At 46.9% G+C, this 26960-nt stretch overlaps 18 non-coding genes across 18 annotated transcripts; all 18 read right to left on the bottom strand.

Moving 5' to 3' along the window:
- Positions 1–708: 708 nt before the first annotated feature.
- LOC142716195 (U2 spliceosomal RNA) lies at positions 709–899 on the bottom strand. Its single transcript, XR_012871456.1, has one exon. It is a non-coding gene; the product is annotated as a U2 spliceosomal RNA (small nuclear RNA).
- A 1309-nt stretch (positions 900–2208) lies between these two features.
- On the bottom strand, positions 2209–2399 carry LOC142716190 (U2 spliceosomal RNA). Its single transcript, XR_012871452.1, has one exon. It is a non-coding gene; the product is annotated as a U2 spliceosomal RNA (small nuclear RNA).
- Positions 2400–3711: 1312 nt separating this feature from the next.
- LOC142716194 (U2 spliceosomal RNA) lies at positions 3712–3902 on the bottom strand. Its single transcript, XR_012871455.1, has one exon. It is a non-coding gene; the product is annotated as a U2 spliceosomal RNA (small nuclear RNA).
- A 1320-nt stretch (positions 3903–5222) lies between these two features.
- On the bottom strand, positions 5223–5413 carry LOC142716193 (U2 spliceosomal RNA). Its single transcript, XR_012871454.1, has one exon. It is a non-coding gene; the product is annotated as a U2 spliceosomal RNA (small nuclear RNA).
- Positions 5414–6730: 1317 nt separating this feature from the next.
- Positions 6731–6921, bottom strand: LOC142716188 (U2 spliceosomal RNA). The gene has a single exon (XR_012871449.1). It is a non-coding gene; the product is annotated as a U2 spliceosomal RNA (small nuclear RNA).
- Positions 6922–8228: 1307 nt separating this feature from the next.
- Positions 8229–8419, bottom strand: LOC142716187 (U2 spliceosomal RNA). The gene has a single exon (XR_012871448.1). It is a non-coding gene; the product is annotated as a U2 spliceosomal RNA (small nuclear RNA).
- Positions 8420–9737: 1318 nt separating this feature from the next.
- On the bottom strand, positions 9738–9928 carry LOC142716186 (U2 spliceosomal RNA). Its single transcript, XR_012871447.1, has one exon. It is a non-coding gene; the product is annotated as a U2 spliceosomal RNA (small nuclear RNA).
- Positions 9929–11241: 1313 nt separating this feature from the next.
- Positions 11242–11432, bottom strand: LOC142716185 (U2 spliceosomal RNA). The gene has a single exon (XR_012871446.1). It is a non-coding gene; the product is annotated as a U2 spliceosomal RNA (small nuclear RNA).
- A 1301-nt stretch (positions 11433–12733) lies between these two features.
- LOC142716184 (U2 spliceosomal RNA) lies at positions 12734–12924 on the bottom strand. The gene has a single exon (XR_012871445.1). It is a non-coding gene; the product is annotated as a U2 spliceosomal RNA (small nuclear RNA).
- Positions 12925–14223: 1299 nt separating this feature from the next.
- Positions 14224–14414, bottom strand: LOC142716183 (U2 spliceosomal RNA). The gene has a single exon (XR_012871444.1). It is a non-coding gene; the product is annotated as a U2 spliceosomal RNA (small nuclear RNA).
- A 1314-nt stretch (positions 14415–15728) lies between these two features.
- On the bottom strand, positions 15729–15919 carry LOC142716182 (U2 spliceosomal RNA). The gene has a single exon (XR_012871443.1). It is a non-coding gene; the product is annotated as a U2 spliceosomal RNA (small nuclear RNA).
- Positions 15920–17236: 1317 nt separating this feature from the next.
- Positions 17237–17427, bottom strand: LOC142716181 (U2 spliceosomal RNA). Its single transcript, XR_012871442.1, has one exon. It is a non-coding gene; the product is annotated as a U2 spliceosomal RNA (small nuclear RNA).
- A 1301-nt stretch (positions 17428–18728) lies between these two features.
- LOC142716179 (U2 spliceosomal RNA) lies at positions 18729–18919 on the bottom strand. Its single transcript, XR_012871441.1, has one exon. It is a non-coding gene; the product is annotated as a U2 spliceosomal RNA (small nuclear RNA).
- A 1315-nt stretch (positions 18920–20234) lies between these two features.
- Positions 20235–20425, bottom strand: LOC142716178 (U2 spliceosomal RNA). The gene has a single exon (XR_012871440.1). It is a non-coding gene; the product is annotated as a U2 spliceosomal RNA (small nuclear RNA).
- A 1310-nt stretch (positions 20426–21735) lies between these two features.
- Positions 21736–21926, bottom strand: LOC142716176 (U2 spliceosomal RNA). The gene has a single exon (XR_012871438.1). It is a non-coding gene; the product is annotated as a U2 spliceosomal RNA (small nuclear RNA).
- Positions 21927–23231: 1305 nt separating this feature from the next.
- LOC142716175 (U2 spliceosomal RNA) lies at positions 23232–23422 on the bottom strand. The gene has a single exon (XR_012871437.1). It is a non-coding gene; the product is annotated as a U2 spliceosomal RNA (small nuclear RNA).
- A 1314-nt stretch (positions 23423–24736) lies between these two features.
- LOC142716174 (U2 spliceosomal RNA) lies at positions 24737–24927 on the bottom strand. Its single transcript, XR_012871436.1, has one exon. It is a non-coding gene; the product is annotated as a U2 spliceosomal RNA (small nuclear RNA).
- A 1289-nt stretch (positions 24928–26216) lies between these two features.
- On the bottom strand, positions 26217–26407 carry LOC142716173 (U2 spliceosomal RNA). The gene has a single exon (XR_012871435.1). It is a non-coding gene; the product is annotated as a U2 spliceosomal RNA (small nuclear RNA).
- Between the last annotated feature and the right edge of the window lie 553 nt (positions 26408–26960).

Genomic DNA, 26960 nt, shown 5'->3' with positions numbered 1-26960 from the left:
TATTTGCCTCCAGGAGGCCACAAGAGGGAGACAAGGGACTGCAAAATGGAAAATAGGCATCCACCAACTTTACAGACAACTTCTCCTTGCTCCTACAACCTCCATCCTTGCACAGTTTGTTATTCTTCTAGGTAACATAGTAACAAATCCAAATTGCTGCTCTCTTTGTAGGCAAGCAAGGCTTTGTTGCAACTGCAATTCTTACTTCTTCTTGAAATGTAGGGACGACAGTACATTCCATCACATCCATCTAGTGTACACAGGTAGGTCCATTGTGGCGGGCAGGCGAGCGGGCGGGCTGCTTTATTGGCTGTTTGCTGTTCCCCTACTCCACTCCACTATTTGACTGTGGTGCTGCATCAATCAATCAATCAATCAATCAATCAATCAATCAATCAATCAATCAATCAGTGGCTGGCTCAGGTGCAGCTCTTTAACTTACCTAAAAGGGAGGGCGGAGAGAAGACAAGGAAGGTGAATGAGCTGTTCCAATGTGAAATGCCGGAAACACAGAAACACAGACGACACACAACAAGAGGTGGCAATCTATTCATTAATTGCATTTAATCAATGAGCTCATTATCACTCATGCATTGTCCAACAGGTGTTGAAATAATGGGATTAAAAGGGGAGATCCCATCAGAAAGACAAAAACAATAGCAAACACAAATAGCACTTTTGGAATCTGATTTTAGTAAACACATAAGGGAAGGGTGCACCGGTCCTGGAAATACTGCAATACCAGGTCAATGCGTGGAGTGGACAGAACAAGCTCTATTTCCATCTCCCTGTTCTAAAAATCCATTTAATATATGGTCCCCAGATAGGGGACGTATCAGATATTAAACTGATAAGAACAGATACTACACTTGATCTTAGCCAAAAGGCCGAGAAGCGATAACCCGAATGGGCCTGGCGTTGACCGAGCCTGCCTAATACTGCTGTTCACCCCTTGCAGCGATTCAGCCTACTCCTAGGCAATTCCATGGGGCCCTGCAGGCTCACACACATTTACAGCTACTAAGCGGGAGGTGAATAAAGGCCGGAGAGGAAGCTACACAGGATTTGCTTCTTTTGCTTGCACCACAATGCAGTGCTGAAAGAGGAGGAATCGACATAAAAACGCCTTCTTGGCAACGCCCAAATGCCCTCCTGCCGTGCAAATACTGGCAGCAGCAGCAGCAGCAGCAGCAGCAGCAGTAAGTGCATGCCCACAGCCACCCCTTGTTCCTTCACAACTTGTATTAGCTTTAATCCAGTCCAGTGCTGCCTGCTGAGCAGCACTGACCAACACTGCCTGGGCCCAGGCTTTTATCTCTGAGGCCCCATTATGATGTCAGAAAGCTGGCTCTGGAATCCTGAGGGCTCCACTATGACACGTGCAAAGTTCCGTCTGAACTTTATATAAGACGGTGAGGCTCAGTCAGTCACTCAGTGTTGCCTGAGAGGGCAACACTGCAACAGCCGGCCGCCAGGCTGTCTTTTTTTTGCACATTTATTTGCCTCCAGGAGGCCACAAGAGGGAGACAAGGGACTGCAAAATGGAAAATAGGCATCCACCAACTTTACAGACAACTTCTCCTTGCTCCTACAACCTCCATCCTTGCACAGTTTGTTATTCTTCTAGGTAACATAGTAACAAATCCAAATTGCTGCTCTCTTTGTAGGCAAGCAAGGCTTTGTTGCAACTGCAATTCTTACTTCTTCTTGAAATGTAGGGACGACAGTACATTCCATCACATCCATCTAGTGTACACAGGTAGGTCCATTGTGGCGGGCAGGCGAGCGGGCGGGCTGCTTTATTGGCTGTTTGCTGTTCCTCTACTCCACTCCACTATTTGACTGTGGTGCTGCATCAATCAATCAATCAATCAATCAATCAATCAATCAATCAATCAATCAATCAATCAGTGGCTGGCTCAGGTGCAGCTCTTTAACTTACCTAAAAGGGAGGGCGGAGAGAAGACAAGGAAGGTGAATGAGCTGTTCCAATGTGAAATGCCGGAAACACAGAAACACAGACGACACACAACAAGAGGTGGCAATCTATTCATTAATTGCATTTAATCAATGAGCTCATTATCACTCATGCATTGTCCAACAGGTGTTGAAATAATGGGATTAAAAGGGGAGATCCCATCAGAAAGACAAAAACAATAGCAAACACAAATAGCACTTTTGGAATCTGATTTTAGTAAACACATAAGGGAAGGGTGCACCGGTCCTGGAAATACTGCAATACCAGGTCAATGCGTGGAGTGGACAGAGCAAGCTCTATTTCCATCTCCCTGTTCTAAAAATCCATTTAATATATGGTCCCCAGATAGGGGACGTATCAGATATTAAACTGATAAGAACAGATACTACACTTGATCTTAGCCAAAAGGCCGAGAAGCGATAACCCGAATGGGCCTGGCGTTGACCGAGCCTGCCTAATACTGCTGTTCACCCCTTGCAGCGATTCAGCCTACTCCTAGGCAATTCCATGGGGCCCTGCAGGCTCACACACATTTACAGCTACTAAGCGGGAGGTGAATAAAGGCCGGAGAGGAAGCTACACAGGATTTGCTTCTTTTGCTTGCACCACAATGCAGTGCTGAAAGAGGAGGAATCGACATAAAAACGCCTTCTTGGCAACGCCCAAATGCCCTCCTGCCGTGCAAATACTGGCAGCAGCAGCAGCAGCAGCAGCAGCAGCAGCAGTAAGTGCATGCCCACAGCCACCCCTTGTTCCTTCACAACTTGTATTAGCTTTAATCCAGTCCAGTGCTGCCTGCTGAGCAGCACTGACCAACACTGCCTGGGCCCAGGCTTTTATCTCTGAGGCCCCATTATGATGTCAGAAAGCTGGCTCTGGAATCCTGAGGGCTCCACTATGACACGTGCAAAGTTCCGTCTGAACTTTATATAAGACGGTGAGGCTCAGTCAGTCACTCAGTGTTGCCTGAGAGGGCAACACTGCAACAGCCGGCCGCCAGGCTGTCTTTTTTTTGCACATTTATTTGCCTCCAGGAGGCCACAAGAGGGAGACAAGGGACTGCAAAATGGAAAATAGGCATCCACCAACTTTACAGACAACTTCTCCTTGCTCCTACAACCTCCATCCTTGCACAGTTTGTTATTCTTCTAGGTAACATAGTAACAAATCCAAATTGCTGCTCTCTTTGTAGGCAAGCAAGGCTTTGTTGCAACTGCAATTCTTACTTCTTCTTGAAATGTAGGGACGACAGTACATTCCATCACATCCATCTAGTGTACACAGGTAGGTCCATTGTGGCGGGCAGGCGAGCGGGCGGGCTGCTTTATTGGCTGTTTGCTGTTCCCCTACTCCACTCCACTATTTGACTGTGGTGCTGCATCAATCAATCAATCAATCAATCAATCAATCAATCAATCAATCAATCAATCAATCAGTGGCTGGCTCAGGTGCAGCTCTTTAACTTACCTAAAAGGGAGGGCGGAGAGAAGACAAGGAAGGTGAATGAGCTGTTCCAATGTGAAATGCCGGAAACACAGAAACACAGACGACACACAACAAGAGGTGGCAATCTATTCATTAATTGCATTTAATCAATGAGCTCATTATCACTCATGCATTGTCCAACAGGTGTTGAAATAATGGGATTAAAAGGGGAGATCCCATCAGAAAGACAAAAACAATAGCAAACACAAATAGCACTTTTGGAATCTGATTTTAGTAAACACATAAGGGAAGGGTGCACCGGTCCTGGAAATACTGCAATACCAGGTCAATGCGTGGAGTGGACAGAACAAGCTCTATTTCCATCTCCCTGTTCTAAAAATCCATTTAATATATGGTCCCCAGATAGGGGACGTATCAGATATTAAACTGATAAGAACAGATACTACACTTGATCTTAGCCAAAAGGCCGAGAAGCGATAACCCGAATGGGCCTGGCGTTGACCGAGCCTGCCTAATACTGCTGTTCACCCCTTGCAGCGATTCAGACTACTCCTAGGCAATTCCATGGGGCCCTGCAGGCTCACACACATTTACAGCTACTAAGCGGGAGGTGAATAAAGGCCGGAGAGGAAGCTACACAGGATTTGCTTCTTTTGCTTGCACCACAATGCAGTGCTGAAAGAGGAGGAATCGACATAAAAACGCCTTCTTGGCAACGCCCAAATGCCCTCCTGCCGTGCAAATACTGGCAGCAGCAGCAGCAGCAGCAGCAGCAGCAGCAGTAAGTGCATGCCCACAGCCACCCCTTGTTCCTTCACAACTTGTATTAGCTTTAATCCAGTCCAGTGCTGCCTGCTGAGCAGCACTGACCAACACTGCCTGGGCCCAGGCTTTTATCTCTGAGGCCCCATTATGATGTCAGAAAGCTGGCTCTGGAATCCTGAGGGCTCCACTATGACACGTGCAAAGTTCCGTCTGAACTTTATATAAGACGGTGAGGCTCAGTCAGTCACTCAGTGTTGCCTGAGAGGGCAACACTGCAACAGCCGGCCGCCAGGCTGTCTTTTTTTTGCACATTTATTTGCCTCCAGGAGGCCACAAGAGGGAGACAAGGGACTGCAAAATGGAAAATAGGCATCCACCAACTTTACAGACAACTTCTCCTTGCTCCTACAACCTCCATCCTTGCACAGTTTGTTATTCTTCTAGGTAACATAGTAACAAATCCAAATTGCTGCTCTCTTTGTAGGCAAGCAAGGCTTTGTTGCAACTGCAATTCTTACTTCTTCTTGAAATGTAGGGACGACAGTACATTCCATCACATCCATCTAGTGTACACAGGTAGGTCCATTGTGGCGGGCAGGCGAGCGGGCGGGCTGCTTTATTGGCTGTTTGCTGTTCCCCTACTCCACTCCACTATTTGACTGTGGTGCTGCATCAATCAATCAATCAATCAATCAATCAATCAATCAATCAATCAATCAATCAATCAATCAATCAGTGGCTGGCTCAGGTGCAGCTCTTTAACTTACCTAAAAGGGAGGGCGGAGAGAAGACAAGGAAGGTGAATGAGCTGTTCCAATGTGAAATGCCGGAAACACAGAAACACAGACGACACACAACAAGAGGTGGCAATCTATTCATTAATTGCATTTAATCAATGAGCTCATTATCACTCATGCATTGTCCAACAGGTGTTGAAATAATGGGATTAAAAGGGGAGATCCCATCAGAAAGACAAAAACAATAGCAAACACAAATAGCACTTTTGGAATCTGATTTTAGTAAACACATAAGGGAAGGGTGCACCGGTCCTGGAAATACTGCAATACCAGGTCAATGCGTGGAGTGGACAGAACAAGCTCTATTTCCATCTCCCTGTTCTAAAAATCCATTTAATATATGGTCCCCAGATAGGGGACGTATCAGATATTAAACTGATAAGAACAGATACTACACTTGATCTTAGCCAAAAGGCCGAGAAGCGATAACCCGAATGGGCCTGGCGTTGACCGAGCCTGCCTAATACTGCTGTTCACCCCTTGCAGCGATTCAGCCTACTCCTAGGCAATTCCATGGGGCCCTGCAGGCTCACACACATTTACAGCTACTAAGCGGGAGGTGAATAAAGGCCGGAGAGGAAGCTACACAGGATTTGCTTCTTTTGCTTGCACCACAATGCAGTGCTGAAAGAGGAGGAATCGACATAAAAACGCCTTCTTGGCAACGCCCAAATGCCCTCCTGCCGTGCAAATACTGGCAGCAGCAGCAGCAGCAGCAGCAGCAGCAGTAAGTGCATGCCCACAGCCACCCCTTGTTCCTTCACAACTTGTATTAGCTTTAATCCAGTCCAGTGCTGCCTGCTGAGCAGCACTGACCAACACTGCCTGGGCCCAGGCTTTTATCTCTGAGGCCCCATTATGATGTCAGAAAGCTGGCTCTGGAATCCTGAGGGCTCCACTATGACACGTGCAAAGTTCCGTCTGAACTTTATATAAGACGGTGAGGCTCAGTCAGTCACTCAGTGTTGCCTGAGAGGGCAACACTGCAACAGCCGGCCACCAGGCTGTCTTTTTTTTGCACATTTATTTGCCTCCAGGAGGCCACAAGAGGGAGACAAGGGACTGCAAAATGGAAAATAGGCATCCACCAACTTTACAGACAACTTCTCCTTGCTCCTACAACCTCCATCCTTGCACAGTTTGTTATTCTTCTAGGTAACATAGTAACAAATCCAAATTGATGCTCTCTTTGTAGGCAAGCAAGGCTTTGTTGCAACTGCAATTCTTACTTCTTCTTGAAATGTAGGGATGACAGTACATTCCATCACATCCATCTAGTGTACACAGGTAGGTCCATTGTGGCGGGCAGGCGAGCGGGCGGGCTGCTTTATTGGCTGTTTGCTGTTCCCCTACTCCACTCCACTATTTGACTGTGGTGCTGCATCAATCAATCAATCAATCAATCAATCAATCAATCAATCAATCAATCAATCAATCAATCAATCAGTGGCTGGCTCAGGTGCAGCTCTTTAACTTACCTAAAAGGGAGGGCGGAGAGAAGACAAGGAAGGTGAATGAGCTGTTCCAATGTGAAATGCCGGAAACACAGAAACACAGACGACACACAACAAGAGGTGGCAATCTATTCATTAATTGCATTTAATCAATGAGCTCATTATCACTCATGCATTGTCCAACAGGTGTTGAAATAATGGGATTAAAAGGGGAGATCCCATCAGAAAGACAAAAACAATAGCAAACACAAATAGCACTTTTGGAATCTGATTTTAGTAAACACATAAGGGAAGGGTGCACCGGTCCTGGAAATACTGCAATACCAGGTCAATGCGTGGAGTGGACAGAGCAAGCTCTATTTCCATCTCCCTGTTCTAAAAATCCATTTAATATATGGTCCCCAGATAGGGGACGTATCAGATATTAAACTGATAAGAACAGATACTACACTTGATCTTAGCCAAAAGGCCGAGAAGCGATAACCCGAATGGGCCTGGCGTTGACCGAGCCTGCCTAATACTGCTGTTCACCCCTTGCAGCGATTCAGCCTACTCCTAGGCAATTCCATGGGGCCCTGCAGGCTCACACACATTTACAGCTACTAAGCGGGAGGTGAATAAAGGCCGGAGAGGAAGCTACACAGGATTTGCTTCTTTTGCTTGCACCACAATGCAGTGCTGAAAGAGGAGGAATCAACATAAAAACGCCTTCTTGGCAACGCCCAAATGCCCTCCTGCCGTGCAAATACTGGCAGCAGCAGCAGCAGCAGCAGCAGCAGCAGCAGCAGTAAGTGCATGCCCACAGCCACCCCTTGTTCCTTCACAACTTGTATTAGCTTTAATCCAGTCCAGTGCTGCCTGCTGAGCAGCACTGACCAACACTGCCTGGGCCCAGGCTTTTATCTCTGAGGCCCCATTATGATGTCAGAAAGCTGGCTCTGGAATCCTGAGGGCTCCACTATGACACGTGCAAAGTTCCGTCTGAACTTTATATAAGACGGTGAGGCTCAGTCAGTCACTCAGTGTTGCCTGAGAGGGCAACACTGCAACAGCCGGCCGCCAGGCTGTCTTTTTTTTGCACATTTATTTGCCTCCAGGAGGCCACAAGAGGGAGACAAGGGACTGCAAAATGGAAAATAGGCATCCACCAACTTTACAGACAACTTCTCCTTGCTCCTACAACCTCCATCCTTGCACAGTTTGTTATTCTTCTAGGTAACATAGTAACAAATCCAAATTGCTGCTCTCTTTGTAGGCAAGCAAGGCTTTGTTGCAACTGCAATTCTTACTTCTTCTTGAAATGTAGGGACGACAGTACATTCCATCACATCCATCTAGTGTACACAGGTAGGTCCATTGTGGCGGGCAGGCGAGCGGGCGGGCTGCTTTATTGGCTGTTTGCTGTTCCCCTACTCCACTCCACTATTTGACTGTGGTGCTGCATCAATCAATCAATCAATCAATCAATCAATCAATCAATCAATCAATCAGTGGCTGGCTCAGGTGCAGCTCTTTAACTTACCTAAAAGGGAGGGCGGAGAGAAGACAAGGAAGGTGAATGAGCTGTTCCAATGTGAAATGCCGGAAACACAGAAACACAGACGACACACAACAAGAGGTGGCAATCTATTCATTAATTGCATTTAATCAATGAGCTCATTATCACTCATGCATTGTCCAACAGGTGTTGAAATAATGGGATTAAAAGGGGAGATCCCATCAGAAAGACAAAAACAATAGCAAACACAAATAGCACTTTTGGAATCTGATTTTAGTAAACACATAAGGGAAGGGTGCACCGGTCCTGGAAATACTGCAATACCAGGTCAATGCGTGGAGTGGACAGAGCAAGCTCTATTTCCATCTCCCTGTTCTAAAAATCCATTTAATATATGGTCCCCAGATAGGGGACGTATCAGATATTAAACTGATAAGAACAGATACTACACTTGATCTTAGCCAAAAGGCCGAGAAGCGATAACCCGAATGGGCCTGGCGTTGACCGAGCCTGCCTAATACTGCTGTTCACCCCTTGCAGCGATTCAGCCTACTCCTAGGCAATTCCATGGGGCCCTGCAGGCTCACACACATTTACAGCTACTAAGCGGGAGGTGAATAAAGGCCGGAGAGGAAGCTACACAGGATTTGCTTCTTTTGCTTGCACCACAATGCAGTGCTGAAAGAGGAGGAATCGACATAAAAACGCCTTCTTGGCAACGCCCAAATGCCCTCCTGCCGTGCAAATACTGGCAGCAGCAGCAGCAGCAGCAGCAGCAGTAAGTGCATGCCCACAGCCACCCCTTGTTCCTTCACAACTTGTATTAGCTTTAATCCAGTCCAGTGCTGCCTGCTGAGCAGCACTGACCAACACTGCCTGGGCCCAGGCTTTTATCTCTGAGGCCCCATTATGATGTCAGAAAGCTGGCTCTGGAATCCTGAGGGCTCCACTATGACACGTGCAAAGTTCCGTCTGAACTTTATATAAGACGGTGAGGCTCAGTCAGTCACTCAGTGTTGCCTGAGAGGGCAACACTGCAACAGCCGGCCGCCAGGCTGTCTTTTTTTTGCACATTTATTTGCCTCCAGGAGGCCACAAGAGGGAGACAAGGGACTGCAAAATGGAAAATAGGCATCCACCAACTTTACAGACAACTTCTCCTTGCTCCTACAACCTCCATCCTTGCACAGTTTGTTATTCTTCTAGGTAACATAGTAACAAATCCAAATTGCTGCTCTTTTTGTAGGCAAGCAAGGCTTTGTTGCAACTGCAATTCTTACTTCTTCTTGAAATGTAGGGACGACAGTACATTCCATCACATCCATCTAGTGTACACAGGTAGGTCCATTGTGGCGGGCAGGCGAGCGGGCGGGCTGCTTTATTGGCTGTTTGCTGTTCCCCTACTCCACTCCACTATTTGACTGTGGTGCTGCATCAATCAATCAATCAATCAATCAATCAATCAATCAATCAATCAATCAATCAATCAATCAATCAATCAGTGGCTGGCTCAGGTGCAGCTCTTTAACTTACCTAAAAGGGAGGGCGGAGAGAAGACAAGGAAGGTGAATGAGCTGTTCCAATGTGAAATGCCGGAAACACAGAAACACAGACGACACACAACAAGAGGTGGCAATCTATTCATTAATTGCATTTAATCAATGAGCTCATTATCACTCATGCATTGTCCAACAGGTGTTGAAATAATGGGATTAAAAGGGGAGATCCCATCAGAAAGACAAAAACAATAGCAAACACAAATAGCACTTTTGGAATCTGATTTTAGTAAACACATAAGGGAAGGGTGCACCGGTCCTGGAAATACTGCAATACCAGGTCAATGCGTGGAGTGGACAGAGCAAGCTCTATTTCCATCTCCCTGTTCTAAAAATCCATTTAATATATGGTCCCCAGATAGGGGACGTATCAGATATTAAACTGATAAGAACAGATACTACACTTGATCTTAGCCAAAAGGCCGAGAAGCGATAACCCGAATGGGCCTGGCGTTGACCGAGCCTGCCTAATACTGCTGTTCACCCCTTGCAGCGATTCAGCCTACTCCTAGGCAATTCCATGGGGCCCTGCAGGCTCACACACATTTACAGCTACTAAGCGGGAGGTGAATAAAGGCCGGAGAGGAAGCTACACAGGATTTGCTTCTTTTGCTTGCACCACAATGCAGTGCTGAAAGAGGAGGAATCGACATAAAAACGCCTTCTTGGCAACGCCCAAATGCCCTCCTGCCGTGCAAATACTGGCAGCAGCAGCAGCAGCAGCAGCAGCAGCAGTAAGTGCATGCCCACAGCCACCCCTTGTTCCTTCACAACTTGTATTAGCTTTAATCCAGTCCAGTGCTGCCTGCTGAGCAGCACTGACCAACACTGCCTGGGCCCAGGCTTTTATCTCTGAGGCCCCATTATGATGTCAGAAAGCTGGCTCTGGAATCCTGAGGGCTCCACTATGACACGTGCAAAGTTCCGTCTGAACTTTATATAAGACGGTGAGGCTCAGTCAGTCACTCAGTGTTGCCTGAGAGGGCAACACTGCAACAGCCGGCCGCCAGGCTGTCTTTTTTTTGTACATTTATTTGCCTCCAGGAGGCCACAAGAGGGAGACAAGGGACTGCAAAATGGAAAATAGGCATCCACCAACTTTACAGACAACTTCTCCTTGCTCCTACAACCTCCATCCTTGCACAGTTTGTTATTCTTCTAGGTAACATAGTAACAAATCCAAATTGCTGCTCTCTTTGTAGGCAAGCAAGGCTTTGTTGCAACTGCAATTCTTACTTCTTCTTGAAATGTAGGGACGACAGTACATTCCATCACATCCATCTAGTGTACACAGGTAGGTCCATTGTGGCGGGCAGGCGAGCGGGCGGGCTGCTTTATTGGCTGTTTGCTGTTCCCCTACTCCACTCCACTATTTGACTGTGGTGCTGCATCAATCAATCAATCAATCAATCAATCAATCAATCAATCAATCAATCAATCAATCAATCAGTGGCTGGCTCAGGTGCAGCTCTTTAACTTACCTAAAAGGGAGGGCGGAGAGAAGACAAGGAAGGTGAATGAGCTGTTCCAATGTGAAATGCCGGAAACACAGAAACACAGACGACACACAACAAGAGGTGGCAATCTATTCATTAATTGCATTTAATCAATGAGCTCATTATCACTCATGCATTGTCCAACAGGTGTTGAAATAATGGGATTAAAAGGGGAGATCCCATCAGAAAGACAAAAACAATAGCAAACACAAATAGCACTTTTGGAATCTGATTTTAGTAAACACATAAGGGAAGGGTGCACCGGTCCTGGAAATACTGCAATACCAGGTCAATGCGTGGAGTGGACAGAGCAAGCTCTATTTCCATCTCCCTGTTCTAAAAATCCATTTAATATATGGTCCCCAGATAGGGGACGTATCAGATATTAAACTGATAAGAACAGATACTACACTTGATCTTAGCCAAAAGGCCGAGAAGCGATAACCCGAATGGGCCTGGCGTTGACCGAGCCTGCCTAATACTGCTGTTCACCCCTTGCAGCGATTCAGCCTACTCCTAGGCAATTCCATGGGGCCCTGCAGGCTCACACACATTTACAGCTACTAAGCGGGAGGTGAATAAAGGCCGGAGAGGAAGCTACACAGGATTTGCTTCTTTTGCTTGCACCACAATGCAGTGCTGAAAGAGGAGGAATCGACATAAAAACGCCTTCTTGGCAACGCCCAAATGCCCTCCTGCCGTGCAAATACTGGCAGCAGCAGCAGCAGCAGCAGCAGCAGCAGTAAGTGCATGCCCACAGCCACCCCTTGTTCCTTCACAACTTGTATTAGCTTTAATCCAGTCCAGTGCTGCCTGCTGAGCAGCACTGACCAACACTGCCTGGGCCCAGGCTTTTATCTCTGAGGCCCCATTATGATGTCAGAAAGCTGGCTCTGGAATCCTGAGAGCTCCACTATGACACGTGCAAAGTTCCGTCTGAACTTTATATAAGACGGTGAGGCTCAGTCAGTCACTCAGTGTTGCCTGAGAGGGCAACACTGCAACAGCCGGCCGCCAGGCTGTCTTTTTTTTGCACATTTATTTGCCTCCAGGAGGCCACAAGAGGGAGACAAGGGACTGCAAAATGGAAAATAGGCATCCACCAACTTTACAGACAACTTCTCCTTGCTCCTACAACCTCCATCCTTGCACAGTTTGTTATTCTTCTAGGTAACATAGTAACAAATCCAAATTGCTGCTCTCTTTGTAGGCAAGCAAGGCTTTGTTGCAACTGCAATTCTTACTTCTTCTTGAAATGTAGGGACGACAGTACATTCCATCACATCCATCTAGTGTACACAGGTAGGTCCATTGTGGCGGGCAGGCGAGCGGGCGGGCTGCTTTATTGGCTGTTTGCTGTTCCCCTACTCCACTCCACTATTTGACTGTGGTGCTGCATCAATCAATCAATCAATCAATCAATCAATCAATCAATCAATCAATCAGTGGCTGGCTCAGGTGCAGCTCTTTAACTTACCTAAAAGGGAGGGCGGAGAGAAGACAAGGAAGGTGAATGAGCTGTTCCAATGTGAAATGCCGGAAACACAGAAACACAGACGACACACAACAAGAGGTGGCAATCTATTCATTAATTGCATTTAATCAATGAGCTCATTATCACTCATGCATTGTCCAACAGGTGTTGAAATAATGGGATTAAAAGGGGAGATCCCATCAGAAAGACAAAAACAATAGCAAACACAAATAGCACTTTTGGAATCTGATTTTAGTAAACACATAAGGGAAGGGTGCACCGGTCCTGGAAATACTGCAATACCAGGTCAATGCGTGGAGTGGACAGAGCAAGCTCTATTTCCATCTCCCTGTTCTAAAAATCCATTTAATATATGGTCCCCAGATAGGGGACGTATCAGATATTAAACTGATAAGAACAGATACTACACTTGATCTTAGCCAAAAGGCCGAGAAGCGATAACCCGAATGGGCCTGGCGTTGACCGAGCCTGCCTAATACTGCTGTTCACCCCTTGCAGCGATTCAGCCTACTCCTAGGCAATTCCATGGGGCCCTGCAGGCTCACACACATTTACAGCTACTAAGCGGGAGGTGAATAAAGGCCGGAGAGGAAGCTACACAGGATTTGCTTCTTTTGCTTGCACCACAATGCAGTGCTGAAAGAGGAGGAATCGACATAAAAACGCCTTCTTGGCAACGCCCAAATGCCCTCCTGCCGTGCAAATACTGGCAGCAGCAGCAGCAGCAGCAGCAGCAGCAGCAGCAGTAAGTGCATGCCCACAGCCACCCCTTGTTCCTTCACAACTTGTATTAGCTTTAATCCAGTCCAGTGCTGCCTGCTGAGCAGCACTGACCAACACTGCCTGGGCCCAGGCTTTTATCTCTGAGGCCCCATTATGATGTCAGAAAGCTGGCTCTGGAATCCTGAGGGCTCCACTATGACACGTGCAAAGTTCCGTCTGAACTTTATATAAGACGGTGAGGCTCAGTCAGTCACTCAGTGTTGCCTGAGAGGGCAACACTGCAACAGCCGGCCGCCAGGCTGTCTTTTTTTTGCACATTTATTTGCCTCCAGGAGGCCACAAGAGGGAGACAAGGGACTGCAAAATGGAAAATAGGCATCCACCAACTTTACAGACAACTTCTCCTTGCTCCTACAACCTCCATCCTTGCACAGTTTGTTATTCTTCTAGGTAACATAGTAACAAATCCAAATTGCTGCTCTCTTTGTAGGCAAGCAAGGCTTTGTTGCAACTGCAATTCTTACTTCTTCTTGAAATGTAGGGACGACAGTACATTCCATCACATCCATCTAGTGTACACAGGTAGGTCCATTGTGGCGGGCAGGCGAGCGGGCGGGCTGCTTTATTGGCTGTTTGCTGTTCCCCTACTCCACTCCACTATTTGACTGTGGTGCTGCATCAATCAATCAATCAATCAATCAATCAATCAATCAATCAGTGGCTGGCTCAGGTGCAGCTCTTTAACTTACCTAAAAGGGAGGGCGGAGAGAAGACAAGGAAGGTGAATGAGCTGTTCCAATGTGAAATGCCGGAAACACAGAAACACAGACGACACACAACAAGAGGTGGCAATCTATTCATTAATTGCATTTAATCAATGAGCTCATTATCACTCATGCATTGTCCAACAGGTGTTGAAATAATGGGATTAAAAGGGGAGATCCCATCAGAAAGACAAAAACAATAGCAAACACAAATAGCACTTTTGGAATCTGATTTTAGTAAACACATAAGGGAAGGGTGCACCGGTCCTGGAAATACTGCAATACCAGGTCAATGCGTGGAGTGGACAGAGCAAGCTCTATTTCCATCTCCCTGTTCTAAAAATCCATTTAATATATGGTCCCCAGATAGGGGACGTATCAGATATTAAACTGATAAGAACAGATACTACACTTGATCTTAGCCAAAAGGCCGAGAAGCGATAACCCGAATGGGCCTGGCGTTGACCGAGCCTGCCTAATACTGCTGTTCACCCCTTGCAGCGATTCAGCCTACTCCTAGGCAATTCCATGGGGCCCTGCAGGCTCACACACATTTACAGCTACTAAGCGGGAGGTGAATAAAGGCCGGAGAGGAAGCTACACAGGATTTGCTTCTTTTGCTTGCACCACAATGCAGTGCTGAAAGAGGAGGAATCGACATAAAAACGCCTTCTTGGCAACGCCCAAATGCCCTCCTGCCGTGCAAATACTGGCAGCAGCAGCAGCAGCAGCAGCAGCAGTAAGTGCATGCCCACAGCCACCCCTTGTTCCTTCACAACTTGTATTAGCTTTAATCCAGTCCAGTGCTGCCTGCTGAGCAGCACTGACCAACACTGCCTGGGCCCAGGCTTTTATCTCTGAGGCCCCATTATGATGTCAGAAAGCTGGCTCTGGAATCCTGAGGGCTCCACTATGACACGTGCAAAGTTCCGTCTGAACTTTATATAAGACGGTGAGGCTCAGTCAGTCACTCAGTGTTGCCTGAGAGGGCAACACTGCAACAGCCGGCCGCCAGGCTGTCTTTTTTTTGCACATTTATTTGCCTCCAGGAGGCCACAAGAGGGAGACAAGGGACTGCAAAATGGAAAATAGGCATCCACCAACTTTACAGACAACTTCTCCTTGCTCCTACAACCTCCATCCTTGCACAGTTTGTTATTCTTCTAGGTAACATAGTAACAAATCCAAATTGCTGCTCTTTTTGTAGGCAAGCAAGGCTTTGTTGCAACTGCAATTCTTACTTCTTCTTGAAATGTAGGGACGACAGTACATTCCATCACATCCATCTAGTGTACACAGGTAGGTCCATTGTGGCGGGCAGGCGAGCGGGCGGGCTGCTTTATTGGCTGTTTGCTGTTCCCCTACTCCACTCCACTATTTGACTGTGGTGCTGCATCAATCAATCAATCAATCAATCAATCAATCAATCAATCAATCAATCAATCAATCAATCAATCAGTGGCTGGCTCAGGTGCAGCTCTTTAACTTACCTAAAAGGGAGGGCGGAGAGAAGACAAGGAAGGTGAATGAGCTGTTCCAATGTGAAATGCCGGAAACACAGAAACACAGACGACACACAACAAGAGGTGGCAATCTATTCATTAATTGCATTTAATCAATGAGCTCATTATCACTCATGCATTGTCCAACAGGTGTTGAAATAATGGGATTAAAAGGGGAGATCCCATCAGAAAGACAAAAACAATAGCAAACACAAATAGCACTTTTGGAATCTGATTTTAGTAAACACATAAGGGAAGGGTGCACCGGTCCTGGAAATACTGCAATACCAGGTCAATGCGTGGAGTGGACAGAGCAAGCTCTATTTCCATCTCCCTGTTCTAAAAATCCATTTAATATATGGTCCCCAGATAGGGGACGTATCAGATATTAAACTGATAAGAACAGATACTACACTTGATCTTAGCCAAAAGGCCGAGAAGCGATAACCCGAATGGGCCTGGCGTTGACCGAGCCTGCCTAATACTGCTGTTCACCCCTTGCAGCGATTCAGCCTACTCCTAGGCAATTCCATGGGGCCCTGCAGGCTCACACACATTTACAGCTACTAAGCGGGAGGTGAATAAAGGCCGGAGAGGAAGCTACACAGGATTTGCTTCTTTTGCTTGCACCACAATGCAGTGCTGAAAGAGGAGGAATCGACATAAAAACGCCTTCTTGGCAACGCCCAAATGCCCTCCTGCCGTGCAAATACTGGCAGCAGCAGCAGCAGCAGCAGCAGCAGCAGTAAGTGCATGCCCACAGCCACCCCTTGTTCCTTCACAACTTGTATTAGCTTTAATCCAGTCCAGTGCTGCCTGCTGAGCAGCACTGACCAACACTGCCTGGGCCCAGGCTTTTATCTCTGAGGCCCCATTATGATGTCAGAAAGCTGGCTCTGGAATCCTGAGGGCTCCACTATGACACGTGCAAAGTTCCGTCTGAACTTTATATAAGACGGTGAGGCTCAGTCAGTCACTCAGTGTTGCCTGAGAGGGCAACACTGCAACAGCCGGCCGCCAGGCTGTCTTTTTTTTGTACATTTATTTGCCTCCAGGAGGCCACAAGAGGGAGACAAGGGACTGCAAAATGGAAAATAGGCATCCACCAACTTTACAGACAACTTCTCCTTGCTCCTACAACCTCCATCCTTGCACAGTTTGTTATTCTTCTAGGTAACATAGTAACAAATCCAAATTGCTGCTCTCTTTGTAGGCAAGCAAGGCTTTGTTGCAACTGCAATTCTTACTTCTTCTTGAAATGTAGGGACGACAGTACATTCCATCACATCCATCTAGTGTACACAGGTAGGTCCATTGTGGCGGGCAGGCGAGCGGGCGGGCTGCTTTATTGGCTGTTTGCTGTTCCCCTACTCCACTCCACTATTTGACTGTGGTGCTGCATCAATCAATCAATCAATCAATCAATCAATCAATCAATCAATCAATCAATCAATCAATCAATCAGTGGCTGGCTCAGGTGCAGCTCTTTAACTTACCTAAAAGGGAGGGCGGAGAGAAGACAAGGAAGGTGAATGAGCTGTTCCAATGTGAAATGCCGGAAACACAGAAACACAGACGACACACAACAAGAGGTGGCAATCTATTCATTAATTGCATTTAATCAATGAGCTCATTATCACTCATGCATTGTCCAACAGGTGTTGAAATAATGGGATTAAAAGGGGAGATCCCATCAGAAAGACAAAAACAATAGCAAACACAAATAGCACTTTTGGAATCTGATTTTAGTAAACACATAAGGGAAGGGTGCACCGGTCCTGGAAATACTGCAATACCAGGTCAATGCGTGGAGTGGACAGAGCAAGCTCTATTTCCATCTCCCTGTTCTAAAAATCCATTTAATATATGGTCCCCAGATAGGGGACGTATCAGATATTAAACTGATAAGAACAGATACTACACTTGATCTTAGCCAAAAGGCCGAGAAGCGATAACCCGAATGGGCCTGGCGTTGACCGAGCCTGCCTAATACTGCTGTTCACCCCTTGCAGCGATTCAGCCTACTCCTAGGCAATTCCATGGGGCCCTGCAGGCTCACACACATTTACAGCTACTAAGCGGGAGGTGAATAAAGGCCGGAGAGGAAGCTACACAGGATTTGCTTCTTTTGCTTGCACCACAATGCAGTGCTGAAAGAGGAGGAATCGACATAAAAACGCCTTCTTGGCAACGCCCAAATGCCCTCCTGCCGTGCAAATACTGGCAGCAGCAGCAGCAGCAGCAGCAGCAGCAGTAAGTGCATGCCCACAGCCACCCCTTGTTCCTTCACAACTTGTATTAGCTTTAATCCAGTCCAGTGCTGCCTGCTGAGCAGCACTGACCAACACTGCCTGGGCCCAGGCTTTTATCTCTGAGGCCCCATTATGATGTCAGAAAGCTGGCTCTGGAATCCTGAGAGCTCCACTATGACACGTGCAAAGTTCCGTCTGAACTTTATATAAGACGGTGAGGCTCAGTCAGTCACTCAGTGTTGCCTGAGAGGGCAACACTGCAACAGCCGGCCGCCAGGCTGTCTTTTTTTTGCACATTTATTTGCCTCCAGGAGGCCACAAGAGGGAGACAAGGGACTGCAAAATGGAAAATAGGCATCCACCAACTTTACAGACAACTTCTCCTTGCTCCTACAACCTCCATCCTTGCACAGTTTGTTATTCTTCTAGGTAACATAGTAACAAATCCAAATTGCTGCTCTCTTTGTAGGCAAGCAAGGCTTTGTTGCAACTGCAATTCTTACTTCTTCTTGAAATGTAGGGACGACAGTACATTCCATCACATCCATCTAGTGTACACAGGTAGGTCCATTGTGGCGGGCAGGCGAGCGGGCGGGCTGCTTTATTGGCTGTTTGCTGTTCCCCTACTCCACTCCACTATTTGACTGTGGTGCTGCATCAATCAATCAATCAATCAATCAATCAATCAATCAATCAATCAATCAGTGGCTGGCTCAGGTGCAGCTCTTTAACTTACCTAAAAGGGAGGGCGGAGAGAAGACAAGGAAGGTGAATGAGCTGTTCCAATGTGAAATGCCGGAAACACAGAAACACAGACGACACACAACAAGAGGTGGCAATCTATTCATTAATTGCATTTAATCAATGAGCTCATTATCACTCATGCATTGTCCAACAGGTGTTGAAATAATGGGATTAAAAGGGGAGATCCCATCAGAAAGACAAAAACAATAGCAAACACAAATAGCACTTTTGGAATCTGATTTTAGTAAACACATAAGGGAAGGGTGCACCGGTCCTGGAAATACTGCAATACCAGGTCAATGCGTGGAGTGGACAGAGCAAGCTCTATTTCCATCTCCCTGTTCTAAAAATCCATTTAATATATGGTCCCCAGATAGGGGACGTATCAGATATTAAACTGATAAGAACAGATACTACACTTGATCTTAGCCAAAAGGCCGAGAAGCGATAACCCGAATGGGCCTGGCGTTGACCGAGCCTGCCTAATACTGCTGTTCACCCCTTGCAGCGATTCAGCCTACTCCTAGGCAATTCCATGGGGCCCTGCAGGCTCACACACATTTACAGCTACTAAGCGGGAGGTGAATAAAGGCCGGAGAGGAAGCTACACAGGATTTGCTTCTTTTGCTTGCACCACAATGCAGTGCTGAAAGAGGAGGAATCGACATAAAAACGCCTTCTTGGCAACGCCCAAATGCCCTCCTGCCGTGCAAATACTAGCAGCAGCAGCAGCAGCAGCAGCAGCAGCAGCAGCAGTAAGTGCATGCCCACAGCCACCCCTTGTTCCTTCACAACTTGTATTAGCTTTAATCCAGTCCAGTGCTGCCTGCTGAGCAGCACTGACCAACACTGCCTGGGCCCAGGCTTTTATCTCTGAGGCCCCATTATGATGTCAGAAAGCTGGCTCTGGAATCCTGAGGGCTCCACTATGACACGTGCAAAGTTCCGTCTGAACTTTATATAAGACGGTGAGGCTCAGTCAGTCACTCAGTGTTGCCTGAGAGGGCAACACTGCAACAGCCGGCCGCCAGGCTGTCTTTTTTTTGCACATTTATTTGCCTCCAGGAGGCCACAAGAGGGAGACAAGGGACTGCAAAATGGAAAATAGGCATCCACCAACTTTACAGACAACTTCTCCTTGCTCCTACAACCTCCATCCTTGCACAGTTTGTTATTCTTCTAGGTAACATAGTAACAAATCCAAATTGCTGCTCTCTTTGTAGGCAAGCAAGGCTTTGTTGCAACTGCAATTCTTACTTCTTCTTGAAATGTAGGGACAACAGTACATTCCATCACATCCATCTAGTGTACACAGGTAGGTCCATTGTGGCGGGCAGGCGAGCGGGCGGGCTGCTTTATTGGCTGTTTGCTGTTCCCCTACTCCACTCCACTATTTGACTGTGGTGCTGCATCAATCAATCAATCAATCAATCAATCAATCAATCAATCAATCAATCAATCAATCAGTGGCTGGCTCAGGTGCAGCTCTTTAACTTACCTAAAAGGGAGGGCGGAGAGAAGACAAGGAAGGTGAATGAGCTGTTCCAATGTGAAATGCCGGAAACACAGAAACACAGACGACACACAACAAGAGGTGGCAATCTATTCATTAATTGCATTTAATCAATGAGCTCATTATCACTCATGCATTGTCCAACAGGTGTTGAAATAATGGGATTAAAAGGGGAGATCCCATCAGAAAGACAAAAACAATAGCAAACACAAATAGCACTTTTGGAATCTGATTTTAGTAAACACATAAGGGAAGGGTGCACCGGTCCTGGAAATACTGCAATACCAGGTCAATGCGTGGAGTGGACAGAGCAAGCTCTATTTCCATCTCCCTGTTCTAAAAATCCATTTAATATATGGTCCCCAGATAGGGGACGTATCAGATATTAAACTGATAAGAACAGATACTACACTTGATCTTAGCCAAAAGGCCGAGAAGCGATAACCCGAATGGGCCTGGCGTTGACCGAGCCTGCCTAATACTGCTGTTCACCCCTTGCAGCGATTCAGCCTACTCCTAGGCAATTCCATGGGGCCCTGCAGGCTCACACACATTTACAGCTACTAAGCGGGAGGTGAATAAAGGCCGGAGAGGAAGCTACACAGGATTTGCTTCTTTTGCTTGCACCACAATGCAGTGCTGAAAGAGGAGGAATCGACATAAAAACGCCTTCTTGGCAACGCCCAAATGCCCTCCTGCCGTGCAAATACTGGCAGCAGCAGCAGCAGCAGCAGCAGCAGTAAGTGCATGCCCACAGCCACCCCTTGTTCCTTCACAACTTGTATTAGCTTTAATCCAGTCCAGTGCTGCCTGCTGAGCAGCACTGACCAACACTGCCTGGGCCCAGGCTTTTATCTCTGAGGCCCCATTATGATGTCAGAAAGCTGGCTCTGGAATCCTGAGGGCTCCACTATGACACGTGCAAAGTTCCGTCTGAACTTTATATAAGACGGTGAGGCTCAGTCAGTCACTCAGTGTTGCCTGAGAGGGCAACACTGCAACAGCCGGCCGCCAGGCTGTCTTTTTTTTGCACATTTATTTGCCTCCAGGAGGCCACAAGAGGGAGACAAGGGACTGCAAAATGGAAAATAGGCATCCACCAACTTTACAGACAACTTCTCCTTGCTCCTACAACCTCCATCCTTGCACAGTTTGTTATTCTTCTAGGTAACATAGTAACAAATCCAAATTGCTGCTCTCTTTGTAGGCAAGCAAGGCTTTGTTGCAACTGCAATTCTTACTTCTTCTTGAAATGTAGGGACGACAGTACATTCCATCACATCCATCTAGTGTACACAGGTAGGTCCATTGTGGCGGGCAGGCGAGCGGGCGGGCTGCTTTATTGGCTGTTTGCTGTTCCCCTACTCCACTCCACTATTTGACTGTGGTGCTGCATCAATCAATCAATCAATCAATCAATCAATCAATCAATCAATCAATCAATCAATCAATCAGTGGCTGGCTCAGGTGCAGCTCTTTAACTTACCTAAAAGGGAGGGCGGAGAGAAGACAAGGAAGGTGAATGAGCTGTTCCAATGTGAAATGCCGGAAACACAGAAACACAGACGACACACAACAAGAGGTGGCAATCTATTCATTAATTGCATTTAATCAATGAGCTCATTATCACTCATGCATTGTCCAACAGGTGTTGAAATAATGGGATTAAAAGGGGAGATCCCATCAGAAAGACAAAAACAATAGCAAACACAAATAGCACTTTTGGAATCTGATTTTAGTAAACACATAAGGGAAGGGTGCACCGGTCCTGGAAATACTGCAATACCAGGTCAATGCGTGGAGTGGACAGAGCAAGCTCTATTTCCATCTCCCTGTTCTAAAAATCCATTTAATATATGGTCCCCAGATAGGGGACGTATCAGATATTAAACTGATAAGAACAGATACTACACTTGATCTTAGCCAAAAGGCCGAGAAGCGATAACCCGAATGGGCCTGGCGTTGACCGAGCCTGCCTAATACTGCTGTTCACCCCTTGCAGCGATTCAGCCTACTCCTAGGCAATTCCATGGGGCCCTGCAGGCTCACACACATTTACAGCTACTAAGCGGGAGGTGAATAAAGGCCGGAGAGGAAGCTACACAGGATTTGCTTCTTTTGCTTGCACCACAATGCAGTGCTGAAAGAGGAGGAATCGACATAAAAACGCCTTCTTGGCAACGCCCAAATGCCCTCCTGCCGTGCAAATACTGGCAGCAGCAGCAGCAGCAGCAGCAGCAGCAGTAAGTGCATGCCCACAGCCACCCCTTGTTCCTTCACAACTTGTATTAGCTTTAATCCAGTCCAGTGCTGCCTGCTGAGCAGCACTGACCAACACTGCCTGGGCCCAGGCTTTTATCTCTGAGGCCCCATTATGATGTCAGAAAGCTGGCTCTGGAATCCTGAGGGCTCCACTATGACACGTGCAAAGTTCCGTCTGAACTTTATATAAGACGGTGAGGCTCAGTCAGTCACTCAGTGTTGCCTGAGAGGGCAACACTGCAACAGCCGGCCGCCAGGCTGTCTTTTTTTTGCACATTTATTTGCCTCCAGGAGGCCACAAGAGGGAGACAAGGGACTGCAAAATGGAAAATAGGCATCCACCAACTTTACAGACAACTTCTCCTTGCTCCTACAACCTCCATCCTTGCACAGTTTGTTATTCTTCTAGGTAACATAGTAACAAATCCAAATTGCTGCTCTCTTTGTAGGCAAGCAAGGCTTTGTTGCAACTGCAATTCTTACTTCTTCTTGAAATGTAGGGACGACAGTACATTCCATCACATCCATCTAGTGTACACAGGTAGGTCCATTGTGGCGGGCAGGCGAGCGGGCGGGCTGCTTTATTGGCTGTTTGCTGTTCCCCTACTCCACTCCACTATTTGACTGTGGTGCTGCATCAATCAATCAATCAATCAATCAATCAATCAATCAATCAATCAATCAATCAGTGGCTGGCTCAGGTGCAGCTCTTTAACTTACCTAAAAGGGAGGGCGGAGAGAAGACAAGGAAGGTGAATGAGCTGTTCCAATGTGAAATGCCGGAAACACAGAAACACAGACGACACACAACAAGAGGTGGCAATCTATTCATTAATTGCATTTAATCAATGAGCTCATTATCACTCATGCATTGTCCAACAGGTGTTGAAATAATGGGATTAAAAGGGGAGATCCCATCAGAAAGACAAAAACAATAGCAAACACAAATAGCACTTTTGGAATCTGATTTTAGTAAACACATAAGGGAAGGGTGCACCGGTCCTGGAAATACTGCAATACCAGGTCAATGCGTGGAGTGGACAGAGCAAGCTCTATTTCCATCTCCCTGTTCTAAAAATCCATTTAATATATGGTCCCCAGATAGGGGACGTATCAGATATTAAACTGATAAGAACAGATACTACACTTGATCTTAGCCAAAAGGCCGAGAAGCGATAACCCGAATGGGCCTGGCGTTGACCGAGCCTGCCTAATACTGCTGTTCACCCCTTGCAGCGATTCAGCCTACTCCTAGGCAATTCCATGGGGCCCTGCAGGCTCACACACATTTACAGCTACTAAGCGGGAGGTGAATAAAGGCCGGAGAGGAAGCTACACAGGATTTGCTTATTTTGCTTGCACCACAATGCAGTGCTGAAAGAGGAGGAATCGACATAAAAACGCCTTCTTGGCAACGCCCAAATGCCCTCCTGCCGTGCAAATACTGGCAGCAGCAGCAGCAGCAGCAGCAGCAGCAGTAAGTGCATGCCCACAGCCACCCCTTGTTCCTTCACAACCTCGTATTAGCTTTAATCCAGTCCAGTGCTGCCTGCTGAGCAGCACTGACCAACACTGCCTGGGCCCAGGCTTTTATCTCTGAGGCCCCATTATGATGTCAGAAAGCTGGCTCTGGAATCCTGAGGGCTCCACTATGACACGTGCAAAGTTCCGTCTGAACTTTATATAAGACGGTGAGGCTCAGTCAGTCACTCAGTGTTGCCTGAGAGGGCAACACTGCAACAGCCGGCCGCCAGGCTGTCTTTTTTTTGCACATTTATTTGCCTCCAGGAGGCCACAAGAGGGAGACAAGGGACTGCAAAATGGAAAATAGGCATCCACCAACTTTACAGACAACTTCTCCTTGCTCCTACAACCTCCATCCTTGCACAGTTTGTTATTCTTCTAGGTAACATAGTAACAAATCCAAATTGCTGCTCTCTTTGTAGGCAAGCAAGGCTTTGTTGCAACTGCAATTCTTACTTCTTCTTGAAATGTAGGGACGACAGTACATTCCATCACATCCATCTAGTGTACACAGGTAGGTCCATTGTGGCGGGCAGGCGAGCGGGCGGGCTGCTTTATTGGCTGTTTGCTGTTCCCCTACTCCACTCCACTATTTGACTGTGGTGCTGCATCAATCAATCAATCAATCAATCAATCAATCAATCAATCAATCAATCAATCAATCAATCAGTGGCTGGCTCAGGTGCAGCTCTTTAACTTACCTAAAAGGGAGGGCGGAGAGAAGACAAGGAAGGTGAATGAGCTGTTCCAATGTGAAATGCCGGAAACACAGAAACACAGACGACACACAACAAGAGGTGGCAATCTATTCATTAATTGCATTTAATCAATGAGCTCATTATCACTCATGCATTGTCCAACAGGTGTTGAAATAATGGGATTAAAAGGGGAGATCCCATCAGAAAGACAAAAACAATAGCAAACACAAATAGCACTTTTGGAATCTGATTTTAGTAAACACATAAGGGAAGGGTGCACCGGTCCTGGAAATACTGCAATACCAGGTCAATGCGTGGAGTGGACAGAGCAAGCTCTATTTCCATCTCCCTGTTCTAAAAATCCATTTAATATATGGTCCCCAGATAGGGGACGTATCAGATATTAAACTGATAAGAACAGATACTACACTTGATCTTAGCCAAAAGGCCGAGAAGCGATAACCCGAATGGGCCTGGCGTTGACCGAGCCTGCCTAATACTGCTGTTCACCCCTTGCAGCGATTCAGCCTACTCCTAGGCAATTCCATGGGGCCCTGCAGGCTCACACACATTTACAGCTACTAAGCGGGAGGTGAATAAAGGCCGGAGAGGAAGCTACACAGGATTTGCTTCTTTTGCTTGCACCACAATGCAGTGCTGAAAGAGGAGGAATCGACATAAAAACGCCTTCTTGGCAACGCCCAAATGCCCTCCTGCCGTGCAAATACTGGCAGCAGCAGCAGCAGCAGCAGCAGCAGCAGTAAGTGCATGCCCACAGCCACCCCTTGTTCCTTCACAACTTGTATTAGCTTTAATCCAGTCCAGTGCTGCCTGCTGAGCAGCACTGACCAACACTGCCTGGGCCCAGGCTTTTATCTCTGAGGCCCCATTATGATGTCAGAAAGCTGGCTCTGGAATCCTGAGGGCTCCACTATGACACGTGCAAAGTTCCGTCTGAACTTTATATAAGACGGTGAGGCTCAGTCAGTCACTCAGTGTTGCCTGAGAGGGCAACACTGCAACAGCCAGCCGCCAGGCTGTCTTTTTTTTGCACATTTATTTGCCTCCAGGAGGCCACAAGAGGGAGACAAGGGACTGCAAAATGGAAAATAGGCATCCACCAACTTTACAGACAACTTCTCCTTGCTCCTACAACCTCCATCCTTGCACAGTTTGTTATTCTTCTAGGTAACATAGTAACAAATCCAAATTGCTGCTCTCTTTGTAGGCAAGCAAGGCTTTGTTGCAACTGCAATTCTTACTTCTTCTTGAAATGTAGGGACGACAGTACATTCCATCACATCCATCTAGTGTACACAGGTAGGTCCATTGTGGCGGGCAGGCGAGCGGGCGGGCTGCTTTATTGGCTGTTTGCTGTTCCCCTACTCCACTCCACTATTTGACTGTGGTGCTGCATCAATCAATCAATCAATCAATCAATCAATCAATCAGTGGCTGGCTCAGGTGCAGCTCTTTAACTTACCTAAAAGGGAGGGCGGAGAGAAGACAAGGAAGGTGAATGAGCTGTTCCAATGTGAAATGCCGGAAACACAGAAACACAGACGACACACAACAAGAGGTGGCAATCTATTCATTAATTGCATTTAATCAATGAGCTCATTATCACTCATGCATTGTCCAACAGGTGTTGAAATAATGGGATTAAAAGGGGAGATCCCATCAGAAAGACAAAAACAATAGCAAACACAAATAGCACTTTTGGAATCTGATTTTAGTAAACACATAAGGGAAGGGTGCACCGGTCCTGGAAATACTGCAATACCAGGTCAATGCGTGGAGTGGACAGAGCAAGCTCTATTTCCATCTCCCTGTTCTAAAAATCCATTTAATATATGGTCCCCAGATAGGGGACGTATCAGATATTAAACTGATAAGAACAGATACTACACTTGATCTTAGCCAAAAGGCCGAGAAGCGATAACCCGAATGGGCCTGGCGTTGACCGAGCCTGCCTAATACTGCTGTTCACCCCTTGCAGCGATTCAGCCTACTCCTAGGCAATTCCATGGGGCCCTGCAGGCTCACACACATTTACAGCTACTAAGCGGGAGGTGAATAAAGGCCGGAGAGGAAGCTACACAGGATTTGCTTCTTTTGCTTGCACCACAATGCAGTGCTGAAAGAGGAGGAATCGACATAAAAACGCCTTCTTGGCAACGCCCAAATGCCCTCCTGCCGTGCAAATACTGGCAGCAGCAGCAGCAGCAGCAGCAGCAGCAGTAAGTGCATGCCCACAGCCACCCCTTGTTCCTTCACAACTTGTATTAGCTTTAATCCAGTCCAGTGCTGCCTGCTGAGCAGCACTGACCAACACTGCCTGGGCCCAGGCTTTTATCTCTGAGGCCCCATTATGATGTCAGAAAGCTGGCTCTGGAATCCTGAGGGCTCCACTATGACACGTGCAAAGTTCCGTCTGAACTTTATATAAGACGGTGAGGCTCAGTCAGTCACTCAGTGTTGCCTGAGAGGGCA

Source organism: Rhinoderma darwinii, unplaced genomic scaffold (assembly GCF_050947455.1).
Source record: "Rhinoderma darwinii isolate aRhiDar2 unplaced genomic scaffold, aRhiDar2.hap1 Scaffold_4475, whole genome shotgun sequence".
NCBI lineage: Eukaryota > Metazoa > Chordata > Amphibia > Anura > Rhinodermatidae > Rhinoderma > Rhinoderma darwinii.
Note: the sequence above shows the minus strand (reverse complement) of the source record. Positions and strands in the feature narration are given on the sequence as shown.